Source organism: Mastomys coucha, unplaced genomic scaffold, assembly GCF_008632895.1.
Source record: "Mastomys coucha isolate ucsf_1 unplaced genomic scaffold, UCSF_Mcou_1 pScaffold23, whole genome shotgun sequence".
Taxonomy (NCBI): domain Eukaryota; kingdom Metazoa; phylum Chordata; class Mammalia; order Rodentia; family Muridae; genus Mastomys; species Mastomys coucha.
Genome location: NW_022196906.1, coordinates 116,810,997 through 116,822,695, shown reverse-complemented (window position 1 = coordinate 116,822,695; position 11,699 = coordinate 116,810,997). Strand labels below are relative to the sequence as shown.

Below are 11,699 nucleotides of genomic sequence, written 5' to 3'. Positions count from 1 at the left end.
AAACAGGATGGTTGGTGAGATGGCTCAGCAGCTGAAGGTGCTTGTTGCCAAACTGAGGATCCACACCACAGAAGGGGAGGACTAACTCTTGCGAGTTGTTCTCTGACCTCTACATCAGTGGTTCTCAACTTTCCTACTTTAATATACAATTCCTCATGTTGTGGTGACCCTAACCATAAGACCACTTTTGTTGCTACTTCATAAGTGTAATTTTGCTACTGTTAAGAACCATAACATAAATATCTCTGTTTTCTGAAGATCTTAGGGTAACCCTTTGAAAGGGTCATTTGCTGGGTCAATGACCCCCCGGGGGGAAAAATCATTGCCCTGCCTGTGTGTTATAGCACTAACACACACATAGACACTAAATAAGTAAATAGATATGGGGCTGAGGGCTGCTTATGAGGTTTAAGGATGGGTTTTCGCTCTTGCAGAGGTTCAGTTCCCAGAACTCACATGGCTGTTCATACCCCTATAGCTCTAGTTTCAGGAGATTCGACACTCATCTTCAGAACTCCCTGGGCACCACCTGCATACATGGTACACATAAACTCACATAGGCACATACACATACATAAATAAGTAGAGTTTAATTTTTTTTTTTTAAAAGAGAGCAATTGAGGAAGATTCCCCTGGCTTATACATCCTCCCACCCCTTACACACACACACATACACACACACACACACACACATACACACAGACACACACATGTACACACAGACACACACATGCACACAGACACATACACACATACACAGAGACATACACACAGACACACACGCACGCACACACACACACACACACACACACATTCACACACATATATACAATTTTTAGAAAAGTAACAGAAAAATAAAAGGAAAGGAAACAACCGGGGGAAAGGGCCTGTTTCTATAGTCTCGATGTGTTTTCAGACCCTCTTGAGGAGACATTCAGTTAAGAGCGCTCAGCTTGTCTAAGGGCCTGAGAACATCTTCCCTCACCCTAGGAGATCTGTTTGTGCTGTTGCCTTTGTGGGAAGCTAATGGTGCCTGGAGTTGGTGCTCTCTTCTGAAGTTGAGCTATTTGTGTTACAATAAATATCAGCTTCAGTCACACCATCAGGGCAGGAGCTGGAGAGTCACCACCTGTGGTCTGGAGCCAGAAGGAGGAGTCCTGCAAGGACTGGTGGGGGAGTGGGGTGGGATGGGGAGGGTGCCTCACAGGCAGGTGCTCTTGCTGGTATCCTGGTATTCAGGCGTCTGGATGCTTGCTGCTCGATGCCTGTAGTGCAGTGTGACCCTGGTGTTGTGAAGTAGCCGTTCTCTGATTGGCAACGGCCTGATTCACAACACCAGCTGTCCCACAAACACCATGCCAGAGGTCTCTGAAGTGGCCGATGGCGAAGGGGTTGCCTCTGCAGTATGTGCATCACTGCTGGGTGGTCCTGAGACGGCAGATAGCTGATGATCCAGAGGTGGCTCTGCAGAGCTGCTGCTGGGAGGAGAGAAGACAAGGGTGACAGTGAGGATTAAGGTGGGACCAGGGTGCCTGCAGATCTTCCTTTCATTTCCTATAGCAGACTTTTCCTGTGTGTGTGTGTGTGTAAAAGTGTGAGTGTGAGAGTGTGTGTCTGTGTGAGTGTGTGAATGTGTGAGTATATATATATGTGAGTGTGTGAATATGTGTAAATTTGTGTGAGTGTGCGTATGTGTGTATGTATGAGTGTGTGTAAATGTATGTGTATGTGGGTGAGAAAGTCTGTGTGTGTGTGTGAATGTGTATATGTATATGTGTGTGTATGAGTGTGTGTGTGAATGTATGTGTGTGTGAGAATATGTGAATGTGTGTGTGTGAATGTATGTAAGGGTGTATGCATGTGTGAATGTGTGTGTCTGTGAGTGTGTATGTGTGTGTGAATGTGTGTGGTCAATATTTTCGTCATTCCTCAGGAGACATCTACACATGACAACATGAGGACTCAGACTGTCAGACAAACCAAAAAAAGAAAAAAGAAAAAAACCTGAGATAGTTATCAAGTAGCCCTCATGAAAGCCATGGGTTGGGGAGATGTCTGTTGATAAAGTGCTTGCTTCAGGGACCTAAATGAGATTCCTAGAACTCACACAAAGCCAGACATAGTGGTGCGTGTTTGTAATTCCAGCACTGGGCGAGTTCCAGGCCAATCAGAGACCCTTCCTCAAAAGTTGAGGAGGATAGTGTCCTGAGAGACAACACCTAGGGTTGACTTCTGAACTACACGCGTGTGCATCCTCATTCACATATCTTCATTTACACATATACTCACATACTGTCACATACTCACATGCCCTCACACATACTTACACATTGACATACACTCACATATTCATACACACAGTCATACACATACACACAGATTTACACAACCTCATTCACACACACACACTCATGTGCCCTCATACATACACTTGCACATTCACACATATATTCACACACACACACACACACATACACACACACACACACACACACACACACACACACACACACACACACCAGTGAGCCATCATGGCAGCTGGATTCTCTTTAAGCAGGTAACCTTGGAAGTTTTTCCTTTCAGTATCTGCCTGGATTTTATTACTTTTATGAAATTACTAAGCACCAACTGACATGAAATGTCATTAGAGGTTTAATTCCCATTTCCAGATGTCAATAAATGCTTTAAATGATCAGCTCTTTGGCCCCAGTGGCTCCTGCTTGCTTCGTGGTTCTTAGTCATCCAGTAAAAAAATCACATTTTCCTCTTTCTGCCATCTATCTTGGAATCTGCTTTAAGGACACAAACCTGGCAAGTTCCTAGCCCTGGCACAGAGGTTCTGGCCAACATTCCTGTTAGAGTCTGGAGGCGCTTTGAATAAGTCACCCACTGTACTCCACATGGGCCACCTGAGCCTTGATGTTCAGAAGTACCTCAATTTCCTGCTAGCTCACTGCAAGCTGCATAGTGTAGGCTGCCATGCTGTGGTATTTCTAGCCAATATGGTTATGCATTCAGATTCCCAGCAAGGACTCAAAATTAATGTGAAACTTTCAGTAAACAGGGATAGAAGGATGCTGCCATTGGACTAGGGGTGGTGCTGAGCACTGCATAGCTCGAACTCGGTGAAAGTCATGTTCTGTGTCTCGCCAAGGACGTTAGACATTGGGAAGGCCAGCATCATGAAGGGTCTTGTGTGGGGAGCGTGGAGAGTCTCCCCACACTGACATTGCTCATCTGTTGAGGGAGGTCCATGTTCCACCTGGTTCTACTCTCTAGACACCGAAGATGAACAAGCGGCGGGCTGTGCAGCATCCGCCCACAGCAATGTGAGCCAAGTGTGTCTGGACAGCTTCCCAGGTCTGCCCTTTCCTTCCTGGGTTTCTGGGGTTTATGAACCTTTCTGGATTTTAGTTTCAATATCTACCAACCAATGTACTGAGCTTAGAAAGCCCGGCACAAGCAAATACTTGATAAAGTTGGCACATTTGATGGTGGCTATTGGTGCTGACTGAGTTCACGTAGATGGCTCTCTAAGTACTGGGTAAACAATGACCTGCATGTGCTTTCTGTGGACTGTCTTGGGGATCAGTACCACTTGCTCTGAGAATAAGCCAGTGGTAGACAGTAGGGTCAGCTGCTTGCAAATCACAATGAGAAAACATGGGAGTAGCTAGTCATAGCACAGGTACCACATGCCTTTGGTCAAGATTCACAGGGAGATTGTGCAGCTTCTAGGTGACACCTGGGCACACTCCAAAAAAGTAAAATTTCAAAACCTTTGTGTTGGTGCCATCCCAACCTTGCACTAAGGGACAAGGGTCACTCAGAAACAAGGGAGAGGCTAGGGACCATAAGCGGGGACCCTCTGTAGCCAACTCCGCTCCTTAGTTTAGAAAATGATTATCTTGAATTGAGTGACTTATGTCTTAACTTGCAATCATTGCAAAGATAAGCGCTAGCTGACCTTATCCTCTCCACCCCGTAACTGCTTTGGCTCCAGCTCCTTTGTGTTGTTGTGTACACACACACACACACACACACACACACACACACACTTGATGTGCATGTGGAGGTCAGAGGTCAACGTACAGTTTCCTTCCTCAAAAGCTATCTACTTTGTTTGAGACAGGGCTAATTCCTGGCCCAAGGACTAGGCTGGCTGGCCAGGGAGTCCCGGGGGCGGTCCTGTATCCAACTCCCTGGGGCTGGGATTATGGGTATGCACCACCACCACTCTCTGGTTTTCATGGGTGTGTAGTGAGCACTTCACTGACTGGGCCATCTCCCTAACCCTCTGACCTTCAAAACTCTGCTCTTACCTTGGGGCAAGCCTGACAACTTAGAACCTATAAAAATGGCAGCTGGCAGGCGTCCCTGTTGCAATCTCAGCATTCTGGAAGCAGATGCAGGGGATCCTCCCGAGTAAGCTGGCTAGCTGGACTAGTCCATTCTAGTGAGCTCTGGATTCAACTGAGAGGCCCTGTGTCAATGAAAGAGGTAGAGAGCAGTTTAGGAAGACTCCCTAGTCAACCCTGCCTCCCTCACCCCCCTAAGGCAGCTGGCAGGGAAAATCCCTTTCACCAAAACTAACTACAACAAAACAGACCGAAAGCCCACCTCCAAATGCAAGAGAAGGCAGATGTTACATAAATGACCTATGAAGCCTGGAGCCTGGGGCTTTTGAATCTCAGAGCTGTTCCAGCTCTGTGGCTAACCTTTCAAGGGCTCTCTCTCTTTCTTTTATTTCAATCTTTATTAGCATTCCTAGAACAATTCTTTGTTGAAGTATACAAGAACCTGGAAACTTCAGTGGCTGTCACTCACAGCCTGACTCACACCTTTTTACACTCCACATGGCCTAGGCATTCTTGTACACACAGGCTGTTGCTCTAGGTTTCCTGGCTTCTTTGTGGGGAGTATGTCTAGTCTGTATGGTGGGGAATTACTCTCCAAGGACAGCTACCAGCCAGGTACAGTAAAGAGCTGGGCAGCAGTGTCATGTGCCTTTAATAGGCAGAGGCAGGCGGATTTCTGAGTTTGAGGCCAGCCTCGTCTACAGAGTGAGTTCCAGGACAGCCAGGACTACACAGAGAAACCCTGTATTGAAAAACAAAAACCAACCAACCAAACAAACAAAAAAGTAGAAAAGCTGGTAGATAAATACCAGGATCTCTTGCTCTTTAGTTGGAATGATCTGAAATGTATTTTACAGGACCCCTCAGAGGTCCCCACCCGCCGACATTCTTCTCCTCCACCACACGGCCCAGCATCCAGCTGTCTATTGCAAGTGTATTGATTTTGAATGGGTATAGATTACACTGTTTCAATGGTAAACTGCAGTAGGGCAGTCTGAGGGGCACTGCACGAATCTTTAGGCATTCACCTTGTTTGGAGAATGAGCCAGACAGTGGTACCTCCTGAAATGTCACATCCCAGGAGTCTTGCTGGCTCACCTTAGTCCCATACAGACTTTCAAGAAATACACAGGTCAGGCCAACAGCCTGGGTCAGGTAGGCATTTTCTTCTTAAATTTTACTTTATGTGTTTTGCATGTGTGTGTATGCGCCATGTATGCACTGTGCCTGCAGATGTCAGAAGAGGGCTTCAGATCCCCCAGAACTGGAGTTAGATAACTGTTGGCTGCCATTTGGATGCCACAAACTGAACTCGGGTCCTCTGGAGGAACAGCCAGGGCTCTTGATTACTGAGCCATCTCTCCAGTCCCAGGCGGATATTTTCTACATGTGTTGAACCTGCGTTTTTTCATTGCTTTTCCATAGGTAATAAATAAGATTGTAAGTGGGATCTGCTTGAATTTGGAGTCAGTAAAGGGCCTGTGCTAGTGTAGGCACCAAGGACAGAGTGGTAATCTGTAGGCAGCCAACTTGCACTCACACATCTTGGCAGATGCCAGAGATCCGATGTACAGGAATCAAGTCCTGGTTCAAAGAGGCTCCTGGGCTGTTGGAGCCCAGCCTGGAGTTTATTAGTATAGTTAATATTACATGCAAATAGGTTTCTCCACTTTGGCCATACCAGTCCATTAATTCAGGTCCCGTCTGCTACATCTTTATCCTCAGCAGGTTAATCCTGCCAAATGCCTTTTCTAGAGTTCGTGTCATGCTGCGCCTGTGTGTTAACAAAGCAATTGTCCTAATCCTGTCATTTTAGCTTCGTGGCCCTGTCTGGTCAAGGCAACAGTGGAGGAAGGGCACATAAGATTATTTTCAAGATCTTTATACTGCCTGTCCTATTTTGTTTTATTTTCTTTCTTTCTTTTTGAATTAATAGGGTTTTCGTTAAATGGACCTAAGGTCATTGTGTTGGACATCTGCCAAGGCCAATTGTTTTTGTGGGCAGGAAAGTCAAAGCTCTTGGTGATTCCCAAACTTTTCCTAGCAGTCCCACACAGCCATCAGTTAAATGTATCAAGGATGGCTTAAAATAGGAAGCTGGGCTATCTAGGGCCTTTCTGGTCTGATGGAAGAATCATAGTGTGGGCTGTTAAAAAGATGGCTTTTGCCATTACTAGACAGGATAGAGCATGCCCAGGTCCTGTAGCATGCTGTGCTGTAAGTCCATGTCCTGGTGTTGTTAAGGCCTTGGATTTGAACCTGGGCTTATCCCCAGAGGAGGGTCTAGGGATATAGCTCAGTTGGTAGAGTGCGTTCCTAGTATTCAGGAAGACCTGGGTTCTGTCCATAGTACCTCATGATGGTACTTAAAGTACCGGGCATGATAGTTCATACTTATAATCCTGGTATCCAGTGGTAGAAAAACTAGAGAATCAAGTTCAAGTCTATCCTCAGCTATACAGTTGAGTCTGAAGCCAGCTTGGGCTTCATGAGATCCTCTGTTGTAAAAAAGCAAACATTAAAACAGATCTTGGGGATGCTGCCTTCTGCTCTGACTTGGAGCATGCTGTTTCTTTCTCTGGCCTTCACTCGGCTCATTTATAAAATGGCCACACCACAGACCCTCTGCATATGACAGCCCCAGGGATTTGGTTTCTAAGACATGTTAGCCATGCAGAATGCTGTTGGCCTGCACTCAGCAAACATCAGGGGAAAGTTAGCTCACATCTGCACGGATGTGAAAACTGACCACACCTACACAGAGTACATGGTAAAGCTTCACACAGGCACATCTTCGAGGATCTTCAGACAGGAACCCCACTCTCTTGTCTGATAATTACAGAATACAGCAATGAGGAGATGTGTCTACCTTGCATCTTACTGTGGCGTGGTCTTCTGCATTACCCTGGAAGACTTTGGTGGGCCTGAGGAGGCACTGTAGAGAAAGTAAGCACAGGACCTGTGATTCTGTCCCAGCCCCTGGGTCCTTCACTAGCTGCAGTGATTCTGGGCAAATTAGTCAACCTGAGGCAGGAGGATCTTGAGTTCCAGGTTAGGGTGGGCTACATACCAAGAACCTGTCTCAAAAACAAAAAACAAAGCAAACAAAACAACAACAAAACACCAAACAATAACAACAACAACAACAACAACAACATCCACACCAAAGAATAAAATAAAATGGCCCAAACCAATAACCTCAACCCAAAATGTATAGCTGAGGTTCCCGGCACACTTCTAAAAACACAGGAAATGCCTCTTGTGGCTTTGTGGCTATGGAGTCCCCTGCAAGGGACCAGGGCTTTGTTTTCTAATCCTCATCTAGCTTTATGCTTACTAGGCAAGGGCTCTACCAACTGAACTACATCCCTGGTCTCCTACCTTCTAGTCTCTCCACAGCATTCATGGAGAGGCCATTACATGGGACAAGGCGAAAACCCACCAGTATAACACCAGTCTTCTGACTCAGGTTCAGGAAGTGACGTGGCCACACTGTTGTCTCACTGTGGACAGGTTACTGGGCTTGTGTCTGAACATCCTAAGCCCCACGCAGCCTATCTATTGACTCAATCATGTGGGATGTGCTTTTAAATCATGTTATCCACGTACAGATTTGAAACTGCCCCAAATGAGGCACAGCTGACCATGTACCTGGTGTGAATGCTCACACATCTTTCTGATGACCTTGATGTAGAACTTTAAACCTATCTGATGTCAGATATGTCATTATAGGATTCTCCACCTTGCCATGGAGACAGGCTTGTTTTGCTAGGAGCAGGTGCAGTATGCCGCCTTCAGCGATTCAGCCACCCTAACCCCTTTTTTTTCCTTTCCTGGATCCTGATAGATGTCCTTAGAAACCATACTATGCCATTGTGATCAGACTCTACACCACATTTGTTATCTTTTCTTTAAAACAACAACTAAACCATTTATTTATTTATTTATTTATTTATTCATTCATTCATTCATTCATTTATTTGTGTGGGCTGAGGATGGTGTGCAGACCAGGGAGCTTGTGTGGAGGTTAGAGGACGATGTGTGGGACTTGGTTTTCTCTGTGTACCATATGGGTTCTGGAGAAAGTGCCTTTAATGGCTGAGCTGTCACGCTTGCCCCCATCCCAACTAATTTTCTTAGTTTTGACTAGAATGAGAGGCAACTGTTTTACCAGTTTCCCACCCAAGGAAACAGAGGTGTAGCCATGGTAATCGTCTTGGCCAGTGGCCTGCTGTAAGGAACAGATACTGCAGAGTCTAGGTTTGAACTCTGAGTTGCGGGCTCTCTAGGCCACTAAACTATGACATACAGACATACACCTTGAGTATGATGTGATATCTTCTGGTGGCATGGGTGGGCTTCCCAAGTCACCAGTTTCATCTAGCATTTACTTATTCCAAGTTGCAGCTATGCCTCCTGCAAAAATTCCAACCTCACATTTGCTTTCTTTTTATTTTACATTTTAAGGACAGGGTTTCATGTATCCCAGGCTTGTCTCTAACTTCTTATGTAGCTGAGAATGGTCTTGAACTTCTGATCCTTCTGCCTCCAACCCCTAATAGCTGGGACTGTAAGTATCCATCACAGTGTTATGTTTATGCAGTGCTGGGGACTGAACCCACTAGGCAAGGACTCTACCAACTGAGCTACATCCCTGCTCTCCTTTATTATTTTGATGAAAATTGTTGAGTGTTTTGGGGGGAATAGGATGAGGGTATATGTAAAAACAGAGTCTTACGGAGTTAGACAACCCCAGAACAGGAACAAACACACACACACACACACACACACACACACACACACACCCCTACCTTAACCCAGTTTTCACTTGCCAATCTGTTGAGTAGAATCAGTCTGCAGTTCCATGCTAATTAAAACATGGTGGAATCAGGCTATTTGCAAAATTAGCAGTTCTGACTGTCTGGCCTCAGAGGCCCAGGGGAGGCCCACTGAAGCCTGCTAATGCACTGCTGAGAAGACAGTTTCTCCACCATGATGGGGATCAAGTCTTGCCTACCTAGTGACTGCAGACATCTCTGAACTTTGTGCACCGGATAAGAGACATTAGCTTCCCATTAGCAACCCTGAACACTTCCTCCAGAAAGATCAATCACGCTCCAAGCCAGACACATGGCCCTGGCTCATAATTCATCTTGGGAGTTGGGAAGCATAGCTCTTCCGTGATGGGTCTAGGCATCTGGGTGTGGCTTTGGTGGAGGGAGCAGAGGAAAATTAGGTTTGGGAGCAGAATGGTAAGTAGGGCTTTGGGAGGATGATGTCTGTGTCATGTGATCAATTCAGTCAACAAATTTGGTTTATGCTTTTTTTATGCATGCTACTAGAGTTTTTTCCATACCTCAAATTTGGTGTCGTATGTGTGTGTGTGTGTGTGTGTTAGATATGTCCCTTTCTCTTTTTATCCAAATCAGTGTTGGCTGTGCTCCATGTCTCCATGTTTTGGGATCCCAGGCCTGAGTGAGGGACAGGATGCTTAGTGGTCTCTACTCAAATAATTCAAGTATGGTGATTTGAAGACATCCTGACTTCCTTTTACTTTGCTGTTGAAATTCTGCTTTTCTGAATCTGAATCTGTGTCATCCTTTCACCTGCCCTCTCTCTCCCAGCACTGTCCTCATCTCTGTCCTGGGCTAGTTAAGGGGTTAGATAACAAAGGGAAGTGAAGCCCTGTGGGAATCCATCAACCCTGAGGAACTGTGGGATAAAGGGCTCCCTAAAGGGTTGTTTGCCCCTTGTCTCCCCCAGTCATGCTACTTGATGCCTCCTCACATCATGAATACACACACACACACACACACACACACACACCACACACACACACACACACACACACACACACACACAGAGGAACATGCACATACACATGAAGCTACTTCCCCCAGAGATCTAGTAGGGCTATGCTGAAAGCTACCTCCCTGTCACCTGGAACTTCCTATAAGATATATTCTATTTTAGGGACATGCCCCTGGGTAACGAGTTGTTGTCTGCCCATATCTCTAGAAATCTACAATCTTTCCCTAGCCCAGGGAGACAAATCAACAAGGAGAGGATGAACACATACCACAAACACAGTCCATAGCCAAGATAATTCCTCTCAATCATGCTGACTGCAAGATCATCCACCTACAGGACCCCTTCCATGCCTGCCCCATCAGACTTCCATCAGAAGTTCCAGGGAAGTCCTAGACTTTCTGAAAGGCTCCAAGCCCAGAGCAGGCGAGCTGTTGTCTCTTCCTGTGGGGGTTCTTGGCAATTCAATTTCACAGCACCAAATGCTCTCTTGTCAGATAAAATACACAACTGTGGAGCAGTTTTTCTCAGGAAAGAAAAGAAGTTTGGGTCTGGGAACCTGGCCCAGCATATCAGGACCTATAAAGCCTGGCTGACTGCATCTGTCTTCAGCAGACCCATTTCCTTCCCACAGTCCTGCTGTGAGGCCATGTGATGTTTCTCTTGAAAGGTCCCATGACTTTTGCCATGATAGATTTGCCATTTGTCCAGTATTTCTCCCATGACATTCTGTTTTTAAAAGTGTAGCCATCGATATAGTCATGGAGGACAATAAATCTTTAATGGAAGGAGCAGTCACAGATCAGGGAGGGAAATCCTGCTCCAGGATAGGCCAACCAGTGCTCAGGGATGGCTTCTGAGAATGAATGAGGGAAACCCCACCTCTCACACGTGCAGCCCTGAGCTAGGAAGACAATGGAAACACAGGCTCACTCCTGCAAGGTCACCTGCATCTCTTTCAGACCTGCCGGCACCCGGCACACTGCCCAGCCACTATGTGGCAAAATGACCAGCAAAAGCAAAGGCCAAGCCATAAGTCCGAACTGTCTCAGTCAGCTTAACTGCCACCTTGGCACAGAGACCACTGCCCTTTCAGGCTGTGATTGGGCTTTATGGGGTTTTATGGCTGCAGTAGCTGAGGATACACTGGAGCTGGCACTTCTGAGGTCCCCTGGAGTCTTGGACTATCTAGTACACTTCAACAGTGTGTTTAAGGGGCTGGGAAAATGGCTCAGTCAGCAAAGTGTTTCATGCAAGGCCATAAGGACTTGAGTTCAAGTCCTTGAATCTCAGACCTCCAGGAGTGACACTCACCTGTACTGCAAATTTTGAGGAGTGGAAGACCAAAGAATTCCTGGGACTTTCTCAATAGCAACTCTAGCTCAGACCGTGAGTTCCAAGTTCAGTCAGAGACCCTGTTTCAAAACATAAGATGGATGACTCCTGAGGAATGACACCTGATATTGATCCTTGGTCTCTAACACATACATGCACAGATGGGCATGCACACAGGAACACACACACACACACACA

At 46.1% G+C, this 11,699-nt stretch overlaps 1 long non-coding RNA gene across 5 annotated transcripts in view; it reads right to left on the bottom strand.

Annotated features, from left to right (window-relative positions):
• Nucleotides 1-1,377: 1,377 nt before the first annotated feature.
• Nucleotides 1,378-11,699, bottom strand: part of LOC116072179 — a 104,301-nt gene continuing 93,979 nt past the window's right edge. For 4 of the 5 annotated variants that reach the window (XR_004111341.1, XR_004111342.1, XR_004111345.1 and 1 more), the window contains 3 exons: nt 11,481-11,581; nt 4,323-7,293; nt 1,378-1,478 (listed from right to left, as the gene is read on the bottom strand). This is a non-coding gene — a long non-coding RNA (uncharacterized LOC116072179). The remainder of the gene's footprint in view (nt 1,479-4,322; nt 7,294-11,480; nt 11,582-11,699) is intronic. The other variant, XR_004111343.1, reaches the window with a different exon arrangement.